The 11,088-nt window shown below is 31.7% G+C and overlaps 1 long non-coding RNA gene across 1 annotated transcript in view; it reads left to right on the top strand.

The window, feature by feature from the left end:
* Positions 1–6,680: 6,680 nt before the first annotated feature.
* Positions 6,681–11,088, top strand: part of LOC118199027 (uncharacterized) — an 82,481-nt gene continuing 78,073 nt past the window's right edge. Inside the window, exon 1 of the long non-coding RNA XR_015042691.1 lies at positions 6,681–6,777. This is a non-coding gene — a long non-coding RNA (uncharacterized LOC118199027). The remainder of the gene's footprint in view (positions 6,778–11,088) is intronic.

The following is an 11,088-nucleotide window of genomic DNA, read 5'->3' as shown; positions in this document are numbered from 1 at the left end:
ATGAAGGGACGGACAGTTACAATCATGCTTTCTCCGGGATTCGAACTCGTAAATCAGTAGGCTTCCTTAATCAATATACCGCCGCAATATACCGTCTTTACAAAACTTGTACAGAATTGCCATACCTAGCACCGTAAAAGAGGAAAAGAATATTTCGATTAGCTGTTGTAAATAATAGGATTCAAATTATTTCAGAATTGTAATTGCTCAAGAAAATTTAAAGGATTTCTGAGTAAGAAGGAGATCTTGGATCCACGCTTTATTTTCAGCAAATAATCAATTTATATCTCGAATTTAAGACTTCTCTTTCTAATTAATTCAAGAGTATGCATAATAAATCAGAAAACATGGATAATCCAAAAATAGCCCTATATATTATAAAAGCTACTATTCGGAGATTTTAAAAGAACTACGTATGCTACTTAAACATGATTTAACTAAATAATATTAATATTTCTCCTGCTTTACGAAAGTGGAGAGTTACCGGGAAATCTTTTTGAAACCGAAATGATATCAAACGAAGTAGGAATTACCACTGATTGATATGGGAAAAGGCTTTCAGCGTTCTCAGATCTTCGAAATGAACTAGCATATCATAGCAAACATCTCTTAAAAACGAAAATAAAAGCTAAAGGTATAATCATGTGATAAATACGATACAAACAGAAATAGCAAGCACACTGAAATTCGCAGGAGTGGGATGGAATAAATGATGGTGCTACTGGAATCACTAGATATGCGTTAAAGGGGACATACAGAAAGCTACGATATATAACACAGAGGACGAAAATTAATTATTAATATTCTGTTGTGATTTGCGTCTATGAGACCATTTGATATTAGCTTACCCACCTAGCCTAGTGTTGAAAGTTAAAATATGTTATGCTCAGCTGATATCAAATTGTTTGAAATAAGATAGCATTCTCGGCTACAAAGACTAGCACATTTTTTCTTATGGTGACGGTCTCAGGAAGATACCAAAGAGTCCTGCAAAAGTGCTTTAAATACGTATGCTAAATTACATTTTAACCATACTTTTCTGTAAATCATTGCATACAACAAAAAATGATGTGCACTTTCGTTTTTTACCTTTTCACCGCGATACGTAGTCGGAGAGGTCCAAGGTTCGGGTCCCGGCACTGCATATTTTTCACGTCTCTTGCTTCAAAAAACGCGTAATTATTCTACAACCTTTCTTCCTAAAATCGAAATTCTTCTTCGGATTTCTTTTAACAGAAAACTTTAGGTTTTTCTTAAAAGTGAAGTTTAGTAAAGTGAGTATTCAGAAAATACGAAATACCTACGTAGATTTTGCAAAACCACCTTTTCTTCCTTTCTTTTAAATCATGTTGACCTTTTTTTTTTTTTTTTTTTTTTTGGATGATTAGGCGAAAACTGCGCAGAGCTATGACGTTATTATTAAACTCGAACTTAGTCTGTTTACTTCTCAGTTTCAACCAATTTTTAAAGTTTAATAATGTAATGCTTGTCAAGCTTAATAGCTATGTGATCAACTTTTATATTTTACTTACGTGCCTATAGTGTTTTTTATGTTTAGATGGTAACATGATACATAGACGAAAACATGTTCAAATAAACATAAAAACTAGTTAGAAACATTAGATTTCCAGAGAAACATAAAACATGTGAATTACGATTTATTATCTACCCAACTAATAATTCATAATAACAAGTAATTATAAATGTAAAAGCATAACTAGCAGAAAGGATCCATTGACTTTCTTCTCATGTTCTTAAATTTGAAATAAATAAAATTTGACTCCCTTTCGAATGTAATTATAAAAATCATCATTTAAGAATTGATTTCTTTGTTGATCTAAATCAAACTGTACTGGAAACAAAGATTCAGTTAAATAGTTGAAAAACGCAGTGCTTTTACTCCAAGTGTTCAAAACCAAATTCAGATACATTTTTGTTGAGAGGAAAATTGCCATGCAGCAGTTTAAGCAGTATACTCTTCGATAAAAAAAACAATGGTTTTGGTGAAGACCTAATCTCTTCAAAATTTTCTATAATACAACTAGATAATTTTCCGGATAATTTCAGCCGGATGGTTAGCTGCATGAGTATTTTCATGATTTTCGCTATGTATAACATGAACACAAGCTAGTGTCTCTTAAAATGTACTCCACGAAGGTATCTTTTACCCTTAGCAGATGCATTTTATGTGTGTTGTCGTATTTATTTAAACAAACAAACTATCAAAATATTAACCAGGACTTTTCGTCCGCTCCTCACACAGAGATAAAGAGGAGGAGTCCACCAGAAAGCGTAAAGTAGTTGTAAAAAGTTGAATTGTCTTTCCCTCAGTCGCCCTTCTCCAGCGATTAATTACACTTGTATACTAGAGACACTGAAGATAAACTCTACAATTCTCTCCTTCCTTAGGTCATTTTATAATTTATTGTGACAGGCCTTGCTTTAAACCTTAGGGACGAATAGCAACTTTCAATGAGAATATTTATTTAAAAAAATTATTGAAAGAAAGTAACTGTCAGTAATGTTACATTCATTTAACGAAAGCATCTTTTTCTTTTTTGGATAATATGGCGGAACCTGCGCGGAATTACGACGTCATAAACTCGAAATCAGACTGTTGACTCTTGGTTGCAACTAATTTTATAGTTTAATATAATGTTCTCTAACTTAATAAATATACGTATGAGCAATTTTAAGTTTTGCACTCCGCACGCCTATGGACTTCTTTAACGCCCAAACGAACTTCTTTTCTTGGTCTTCCATCAGAAAAATACTCATTGCGTAATTAATCCCTTCTCGATTTTAAAGCGATAAAATTAGAGGGGGGGGAAGGAAGGAAATCAAGCGAGTAAATTGGTATTTATTATGACAAAGCTTTTAAGAGCTATTCTCTCAAAAGAGATAACTCCTTGAAAGATTTATTAAAAATCGTAGCTCTTATTTCATTTTACGTATAGGAAAAATCAAGGTCTCTTCCATAAGGTCTCTGATTCATAGTTTGTTCAAATGTAATGATTCCCTTTTGAGCCTTTGTTTCTCATACTTTATGTCAAGTGAAATCATTGAGCTCGAACTTTGGAAAAAGAGCTCAACTTTGTCTAGACTTTGGGAGGAATCACGGAAAGCCGATTTAGTCTCAAACAATGAACTTGCGTTTGGTTACCAAGTTCAATGGTCTTTTTTTTTACTCGTTTACTCGTCTATAGTGTTTTGTTTCGAAGTTTGGGAAAATTGCACGCAAAATTTTACTAAGCTCACCTAATGTTAAAAGATATGAGTTATTAACAACTTGTATAATAACTGATATATAATGATTTTTTTGCTTCACAATACAAGCTTCATAGAACCTTGGAGGTTTCCAAGGTTCTATGCTTTAGACACCAAAGGAAATAAATGTAAATGTACCCCTCTCCTCCCAAAAAAAAAAAAAAAAACATAAACGTAGTAACTTTATGTTTTAAAAATCCTTATAACATTTATTCTGTTTTACAAATTCTCACAACTTTCAATTCGTAATGAATTCTGTGTTAAACTAAACGCTTTTATTTTTACCAATATTATCGTCGTCACAAACAATATACCTAAGTGTATACCGTCTGGACTTTAAAAGATGAAACCCAAAACTTTGACACCGCTTGACATACAACTTTCCTCAAATAAATTTTCGATTTCTAAAACTGAAATCAACCCTAGTCTCTCTATCAATAAAATATGCACAAAATTGTCACTACTAACTTTAAGAAATCAAACCTGTTTGCACAGCCGGCGCTAAGTATTTTGCTGCCCTGTGCAATTATTGTGGGTCTTAAACTCCGATGCCCGACACTTCTCTAAATTAAAGAAGAAGGGAAAAAAAAAAAAAAAAAAAACTCTAAATTCTGCACCGCCTTTGGGGCCGGCCCTGCCTACTTGATCTCCTCGCTTCCTGTCGTTGGAAGAGTTACAGAATTTCTATAATATAACAGCTCATTCTCAATTACATGATCATTACGTAATACTTAGCCATAGTTTATACATATTAATTCTACCTATTTTCATGGTTCCCTCTTACATCAATATCCAAAGTTTTCGCTATAGCGAATAGTGAAGGTTAAGGTTTGATTTATTTGACTATAGCAAATTATTCTAAGGCTATCTGCCTAAGGGAAGATATGTCTACGTAGAGAGCTTTCTAAGAAAAACTGGCTCGTATACACGTTACAACGGGGAAAACCACTTAAATGTCCATGAATCCAGTGCGTTTGCCGGGAATCGAGCCCTGAAACGAACTACCAGTATTCTGCGAATTTACCGCTCGGCCCACTAGTGGGTAAGTAGTGAAGAACTGCGTAATTAACATTAATCAAAGAATCCTTCAGAACAATGACAATTTTATTTGCTTATTTGATAGATTTATAGAAAATTAGAATTATAATTTTTTTCGGAGGGAAGAATAATATTTTCGTAGGAAAAGAAACGAGTTTGAAGCCAACTGAAGAACCCGACTTTGTGTCAACTTCATTTATTAGAAATAATTTTTTTAATGATTGCTCATTATTTTATTTAAGAAAACTACATACTTTTTATGCTCATTTAACACCAAAAAGATCTTTTATACTAATAATAATGCTTTTAGTAAATCATTCAGAAGTAAAAACACGTGCATATGAAAACGTTATTGAACCAACAATCATGTTAGCGATTAAGAATATTTTATATTAAAAATAAATAAGCGACTAACTGTAAGAATAATCATTTCCAGATAAAAATTTAGCTAGAAAGTAAACTCATGTACATTTTAATTTCTAAATTAAAACGCACTCTAAACCTTAGTTACTCTTTCAGCTTTAAACATTAAAAAAATTAAGCTATAATTGTATATTTATAACATATTTTAGATATATATATTTTGTAATATATTTTAAACTTTTTTTAATTATTTTTCTCTTGAACTAAAAATTATAACCCATCATAAAATTTCGAGTACAGAGTTAGTAACAGATCACGAATTTACTGTTTCTTCTAACTAAATACACCAAAATGCTAATAAATCGCTAGTGATTAGCGAAGGCTGACTGCTTGTCGGAACTCCAGGGCCGAGTTCGGATCCCGCGTTGGGCTTAGCTGTTTGTATGCGTTCTCTCCCTTCTCGCAGGTGTAATATTAGTTTACGTTCTCTGATGTACCCTGGGCAAAGCTTTTGCGATAACAGAACAGCTTAATAACCTACGAAGTCGGAGGATGATAGTAAAATTTGAATTGAAGTTAAATTTCTGAAAAAAGTAGTAAAGAGAAAGAGGATTGATTGAAAGAGAAAGAGGATGCTATACGGATTAAGAAAGTGATGTATTAGAATAATGTAAGAGATCAAAAAGCTATTTTGATGCTAGTGTCATTACTTCATCATTACGAAATCTGAATTAAATTATTTGATATTAGCAAAGCCTATTATGTTTATCTGCCTAAAAGGATGATTGCCTTCACCGAGAAATTTTTGAGGAAAACTAGCACGTAATTATTTTAAAATGAGAGAAAACAAGACACCGAATCTAGTCTACTCAGACATCAGGAATAAAAAAAAACCAGGGAGAAATATCAATGCTTAGTGGTTTCGCCATTCAATCACTGGCTGATGCAGTCATCAACGAAAAAATTAAAAAATATAATATAATGGTTCCTGCTAATATAAAATATGAAAGATTTAGACAGTCTAGTCCAGGGGTTGCCAAAGTGCGGCTCGCGAGCCTGATACGGCTCTCGCAGTCAATTTATGTGGCTCGTGCATATAAAATATATGTATGAAATATGGTAAACTAAAACTATTCAGTGTCCAAAAAGAAGTAATTAATTAGTTTAGACTCTTTTTACAAAGTTATCAGGGATTTCTTTCTATTTAAAACCTCCTCCACTACTTCTATAATGATGTAAATATGAATTTGTGGCTTTTAGAAAATCTAGATGTGGCTCTCGAACATTCCTGACTTCAAACGTGCGGCTTTTACTGACATGAAGTTTGGCCAACCCTGGTCTAGACATTTATGTAAGCAAAATCTTCTACTAAGTAACTGTCTGCAAGTCCTTGAAGAAGACAGGACACAGGTTTGATTTTTTTCATTTGGAAAATCGATAGACAGACAGGTAGATGGATAGATATAGACAGATATAGATTTTAGATTAATAGCTCAGTTATAAACCTGAAATTTTATTTAGATTACACTTTGAGAATTTCATTTAAAAGAAAAACCTTTTCAGGGAGGGCATTACGCTGACTGTAAAAGCCTAAAGTTCCGTAAAACTGATTTCGAAAATGTAAAGAAATATACGAATACAGAAAGGAGAAAATTTGAGATGTATTTATTTTTAGCATTTATGTGCGTTGTACATTATACAAGGTAACAAACAAAGTAGTTACTATGAAAACTAAATAAAGATTTATTTTCTGCACATCACTCGATAGTTTTTCGTATCAGCAAAAGTCACTGTAAATAACTAACATTAATAACATTAATCTTTAGGTGCATGAGCATTTAACGCTTGAATTGCTCTTCTTAATCAAGTAAATGACATTTAATAATAAAAGCACTTACCTTTATGATATGCAAAAGAAATATTTTCGCACTGCGTCGAACCGAGCTAGGTTCAATCATTAGACACATACGGAAGAAGCGGAAAGACGGAATTTCTTGCAGGAAATACCACAGGATGTAAAATTATCATTTTGAAACATCCATTTATCCTTAACAGAAAAAAAAAGACTGAACTCTGCTGCTTGCGAAGATTTATTTTCATTAGAAAAAGGTAAGCGCTTAAATTCTCTTCAAAGGTTTCAGAATAATAAATTTCAGGTTTTTAGACTATTTTAAATTTTTTTTGCATTGCATTGATAACAGAAATAAATATGCAATGAGAATAGAGTTAGAAGTTGTTCTGTGCATAAAAAAAAATTAAAAAAAAAAAAAAAAAAAAAAAAAAAAAAATCAATTCTTGTCTTAAAAAAACATGTTCTATAATTTCATACTTAAATATTTGACAGTATTGAAGACAAGATTCTAAGTATAGGCTGATTTATAATTTTCCTCACATCATTTTTTCCTATCGAAAATATGCCGAAAGGAATAGATTAAAAAACAAGTGTTAAATTTGTCATTAATTAGCATCTCAGTTCGAGGATGCATATTCTATCAAACTTACCAAAACTCTGCACTAGCTCAGGTAAATTGCGCAAAAGGTTTGACCACCTGATGTAACTCTACAGTTAAACTCTCCATCGTTCGATTCGCTCCACATTTAAATTTTGCCGTTTTATCATATGTCATATCTTCGTCAAAAGATTTCTCAACATATTAATAGAAATAAATGCGTAAAATTTTAATTAGAGGATATATTTAAGGTTTTCTAAATTCAAATTTCAAAACTGCTACGAAACAAATATTTTCTGCAACTGAATGTATTTAAAAAAAACCATTGGAAAAAAGATAAAACGAATCTCTAACAGAACTGCGCGTAAAAGGAATAAATTTAGAAAAGTGGAAACAGAACAACGCAAAAACCGAAAGCTTTTGATGCGGAATCTACCAATGCATTCGCCAGGTATGAACCTCATAATGCGGAGTTTATACACATAATTGCAGAAGAGGAGGGAGAAGGGAATCCTTGGTACAGAATATAACTTCTCCGTGTTCTAAACTGAAATCATGATCTTTTTTTTGTATTATAGACGATTCTGTTCGAAGTCTTTTAGTGCTAATGTAAAATGTATTCGCTCTAAAATATCGTCTCTTGTAATGTAATGCTACATGTCCTCGGAGTTAAACAACCAAGTTGATGAAATCACTGAACAGTGGCTTCTTTATAAGTTCCACTGCATGACTAGCTGAGCTAGTTTCCATGTCGTTTATAGGATGAGTTTTTGATGCAGAATATTTATAAGCGGAACCAACGGATTAAGAAGAATTTATTTCTTGCTCATACGCCATAGACAGTGGCGTAGCTAGGGTGGGGCAAGGGGGGGCCATCGGTTCCCTGGGGCAGCATCCAAGCGGCGCCCAACTGATGCTACGAAATTTTTTTAATGAAATGTTTTCCATTCTTGGCACACAGAAAGGGGCGCAAATTCTTCAGTTTCCCCCGGGCGCTGGAATCCTAGCTATGCCACTGCTCATAGATTTAAAAATATCAATGCAGTACTTCAAAATATTAGTTCTTTGGGAAAAAAAAAAAAAGAATTATGTGTTTCATATATATATAAACATATTTGAACAAAGTATTAAAAAAAACGATTTTAAGCGTGTTCGTCGAGACAGACAGACTTCTTATGCAAAAATTTCTAATGAGTATCTAGGATCAAAATAGTTTTTTCACAGCTTATTTTTAACGCAATAAAAATTCATGCGGATCATTCTATTAGTTTGTTACATAGCGATTTCTTCTTAATGTAAATTGCTTTGGTTGATTACCTCATATAATGCTAGATACCGGCTACAGTGTTAATAACAATACTACTTGTATTTCCTCTAAATCATGTGTGCTTAAAAAAAAAAAAAAAAAAAAAAAAAAAAAAAAATTGTTGCAAAATTAACGAAATTCAAAGAGATATTTTGCTTTAACTATACAAAATATAAAGGGAGAAACAGTAAGAAAACTGGGGCACGCGCATTTAACTTTCCTTAAATGATATCTCGGTAATTTGTATGAAATTGAATAAATGTAATTGACCGCTACGTTAGCTGTAACCGCAATTCTTATTGCTTTCCAGAAATCTCGAAGCAGAAATTTACGGTTGTTTACATCGCGTTTGCCGAATGGTATGTGTTACCACATGTCCGTTCACCGGTATAGGTTGCCACATCCAATTGTTTATCGCCATGCTTGGCGATATTTTTTGGTGAAAAATCTGGGTGGACTATACTAAAGGACAACTTTTCTTATTAATTAGCAGTAAAAGTAAAATAATAAACAGAAATCAGCAGTTTACACAATATGATTTTTTTTTAAATCGACTTTAATTGCATCTCATATATAAACATTCAACCATGTTTCTATTTTCGCATATATTTGAATAACAAAATAAAAGTTTCTGACAAAGCAGCATAGACTTATTTATACCTTATTATACAGACGCCTTTAATTGCTTATTTAAATGCATAAATAAACGACTGATGCTAACTTGTACGAAATGAATATTTCAAATGCTGCATATATAAAAACATTAAAAAATATGGTGTGGCCAGCAGGATCTCCCACCAATTGTCTAAACATGGAACTGGTGGAATAGTAACAAACTTTAAGTAAACTATCACTTCTGGTTGATCATTTGTAAATAAAATCAAATTCGTTCATTTACTTTATGGCTAAAGTTATTCATAAACACTATTCATTTCTGATTATTCTATTCTTCCATAGAATGTGCAATGATAACTACTTATCAGTTCTCTGGCTTTGATTTAAAAATGTAGAACTGATGGTAGTATATCATTTGATCATATAGTGCTTCAGACTCACAAATCAATGACTTAATGACAAAATTTTTAAAAGCAGCATATTTTATGACAGACAGTTTAAATGTTCATTTCTTTTTATTTTCACTATATTATTTTTTTATACATACCTTTATAAATAATACACATACATACACATTTACGTACTTCACATACATTTATTAATAATACACAGTGATAACATTTGGTGGCAGCATCCTTTTATTTAATATTTTATTTATTGCAAATGATTCCACATAAAAATGAAAAACACAAAATTGAAGATTGAGGCTAATAATTCAATTGCTTCATTAGCCAGATCTTAACTACATAATGAGCTTATTCTCATTGCATTCAGCATAATTCCAAGATTACATTTCATGCTTATAAATTTAATATGTTATTCTCAAATCATATACCTGTTTTAGATTCCCAAATTTAAGAAGTTATGGATTATTTCATAATACATTTTTTTAACAAAAGCCTGTTCAAAGCTTCAAATAAAGTATCACTTCCAGTTTATCAAAATTTTAACCAAAATCTAATATGTTGTTCCCACTGATATAAAAGTCTTTAATATTAAAACTGAAGAGTTTTGGATTCTAATTTAATACAGTCTTTCTTTAAAAATTGTTATGGGCTTAAGTATCATTTCTGGTTGTCCAATTTTACCCAAAATCTAATGAGCTCTTTATATGTAGAAAGTTTAAATACAAATAATGCAAATTTTTGTAAATTCCATTGTAAGAGTTATCATGGAGAAAAAAATCATCGCACACATAGACACAGACATTCTAAAAATAATATAAACACGAGGACTCTAATTCAAGCTTATTCACTTAAATCTCACTACTAAATTTCGGAACCAAAACCATTACCTGCCTTACCTATGTGTATAGGTTGGTGGGAGGTAATTAACAGAATTTATATTTTAAATTACATAGATATAAGTTTAATGCAACTCCTCTACATATTAGACATAATGTAAACTTTGAGATATAAAATTAAGTAATATCAACCTTAGATTGATACTGTCTTTATAGAAAAGTATTGTGTTTCAAATTTTTATACAACAAAATGCTGATCTAAGACTGATTTCATCTAATACAGTACAAAGTCCGTAATCCGGACTCGTCGAGACTTCGGATTAGGGGTTTTTCCCGATTATAGATCATCAATTTAAATCTGGTAAGATGGCATGCAGAAATTATATAATTAAAAATATGAAACCGTAATTTATGAAATAACGAGCAATTATGATCTAAAAAGTATCAAAATTTACAAAAAAAGCTTAATATTTATTTGTTTACTTTATTAAACATTTCTTTCAATGTATGTTGTTTCGCTAATACTTTCTATTTAATTCTATTCAGTTACGAAGTTCCACTGTTCAAGTCCTGTAATTGCTGTGTCGAGATACCGACTGACTTGCCAATCAAAATGTTTTCGTTTTCAATAACCTCTCTGTCACTTTCTTCACCATCGGAAGCGGTACATCGAAACATGCTTTCGCTTTGTAGATCCTTTGGCAGCTCCAGAATTGGAAACTCTTTTTGACAGAATCGAAAGTTCAAGCTTAATTTTTATAAAATTGCTCTAACAGTATGCAAAAAATAATAAGCCGGATCCAATT

This window comes from Stegodyphus dumicola, chromosome 8, assembly GCF_044657685.1.
Source record: "Stegodyphus dumicola isolate Sdum_Otavi_A_Nest chromosome 8, ASM4465768v1".
NCBI classification, from domain to species: domain Eukaryota; kingdom Metazoa; phylum Arthropoda; class Arachnida; order Araneae; family Eresidae; genus Stegodyphus; species Stegodyphus dumicola.
Note: the sequence above shows the minus strand (reverse complement) of the source record. Positions and strands in the feature narration are given on the sequence as shown.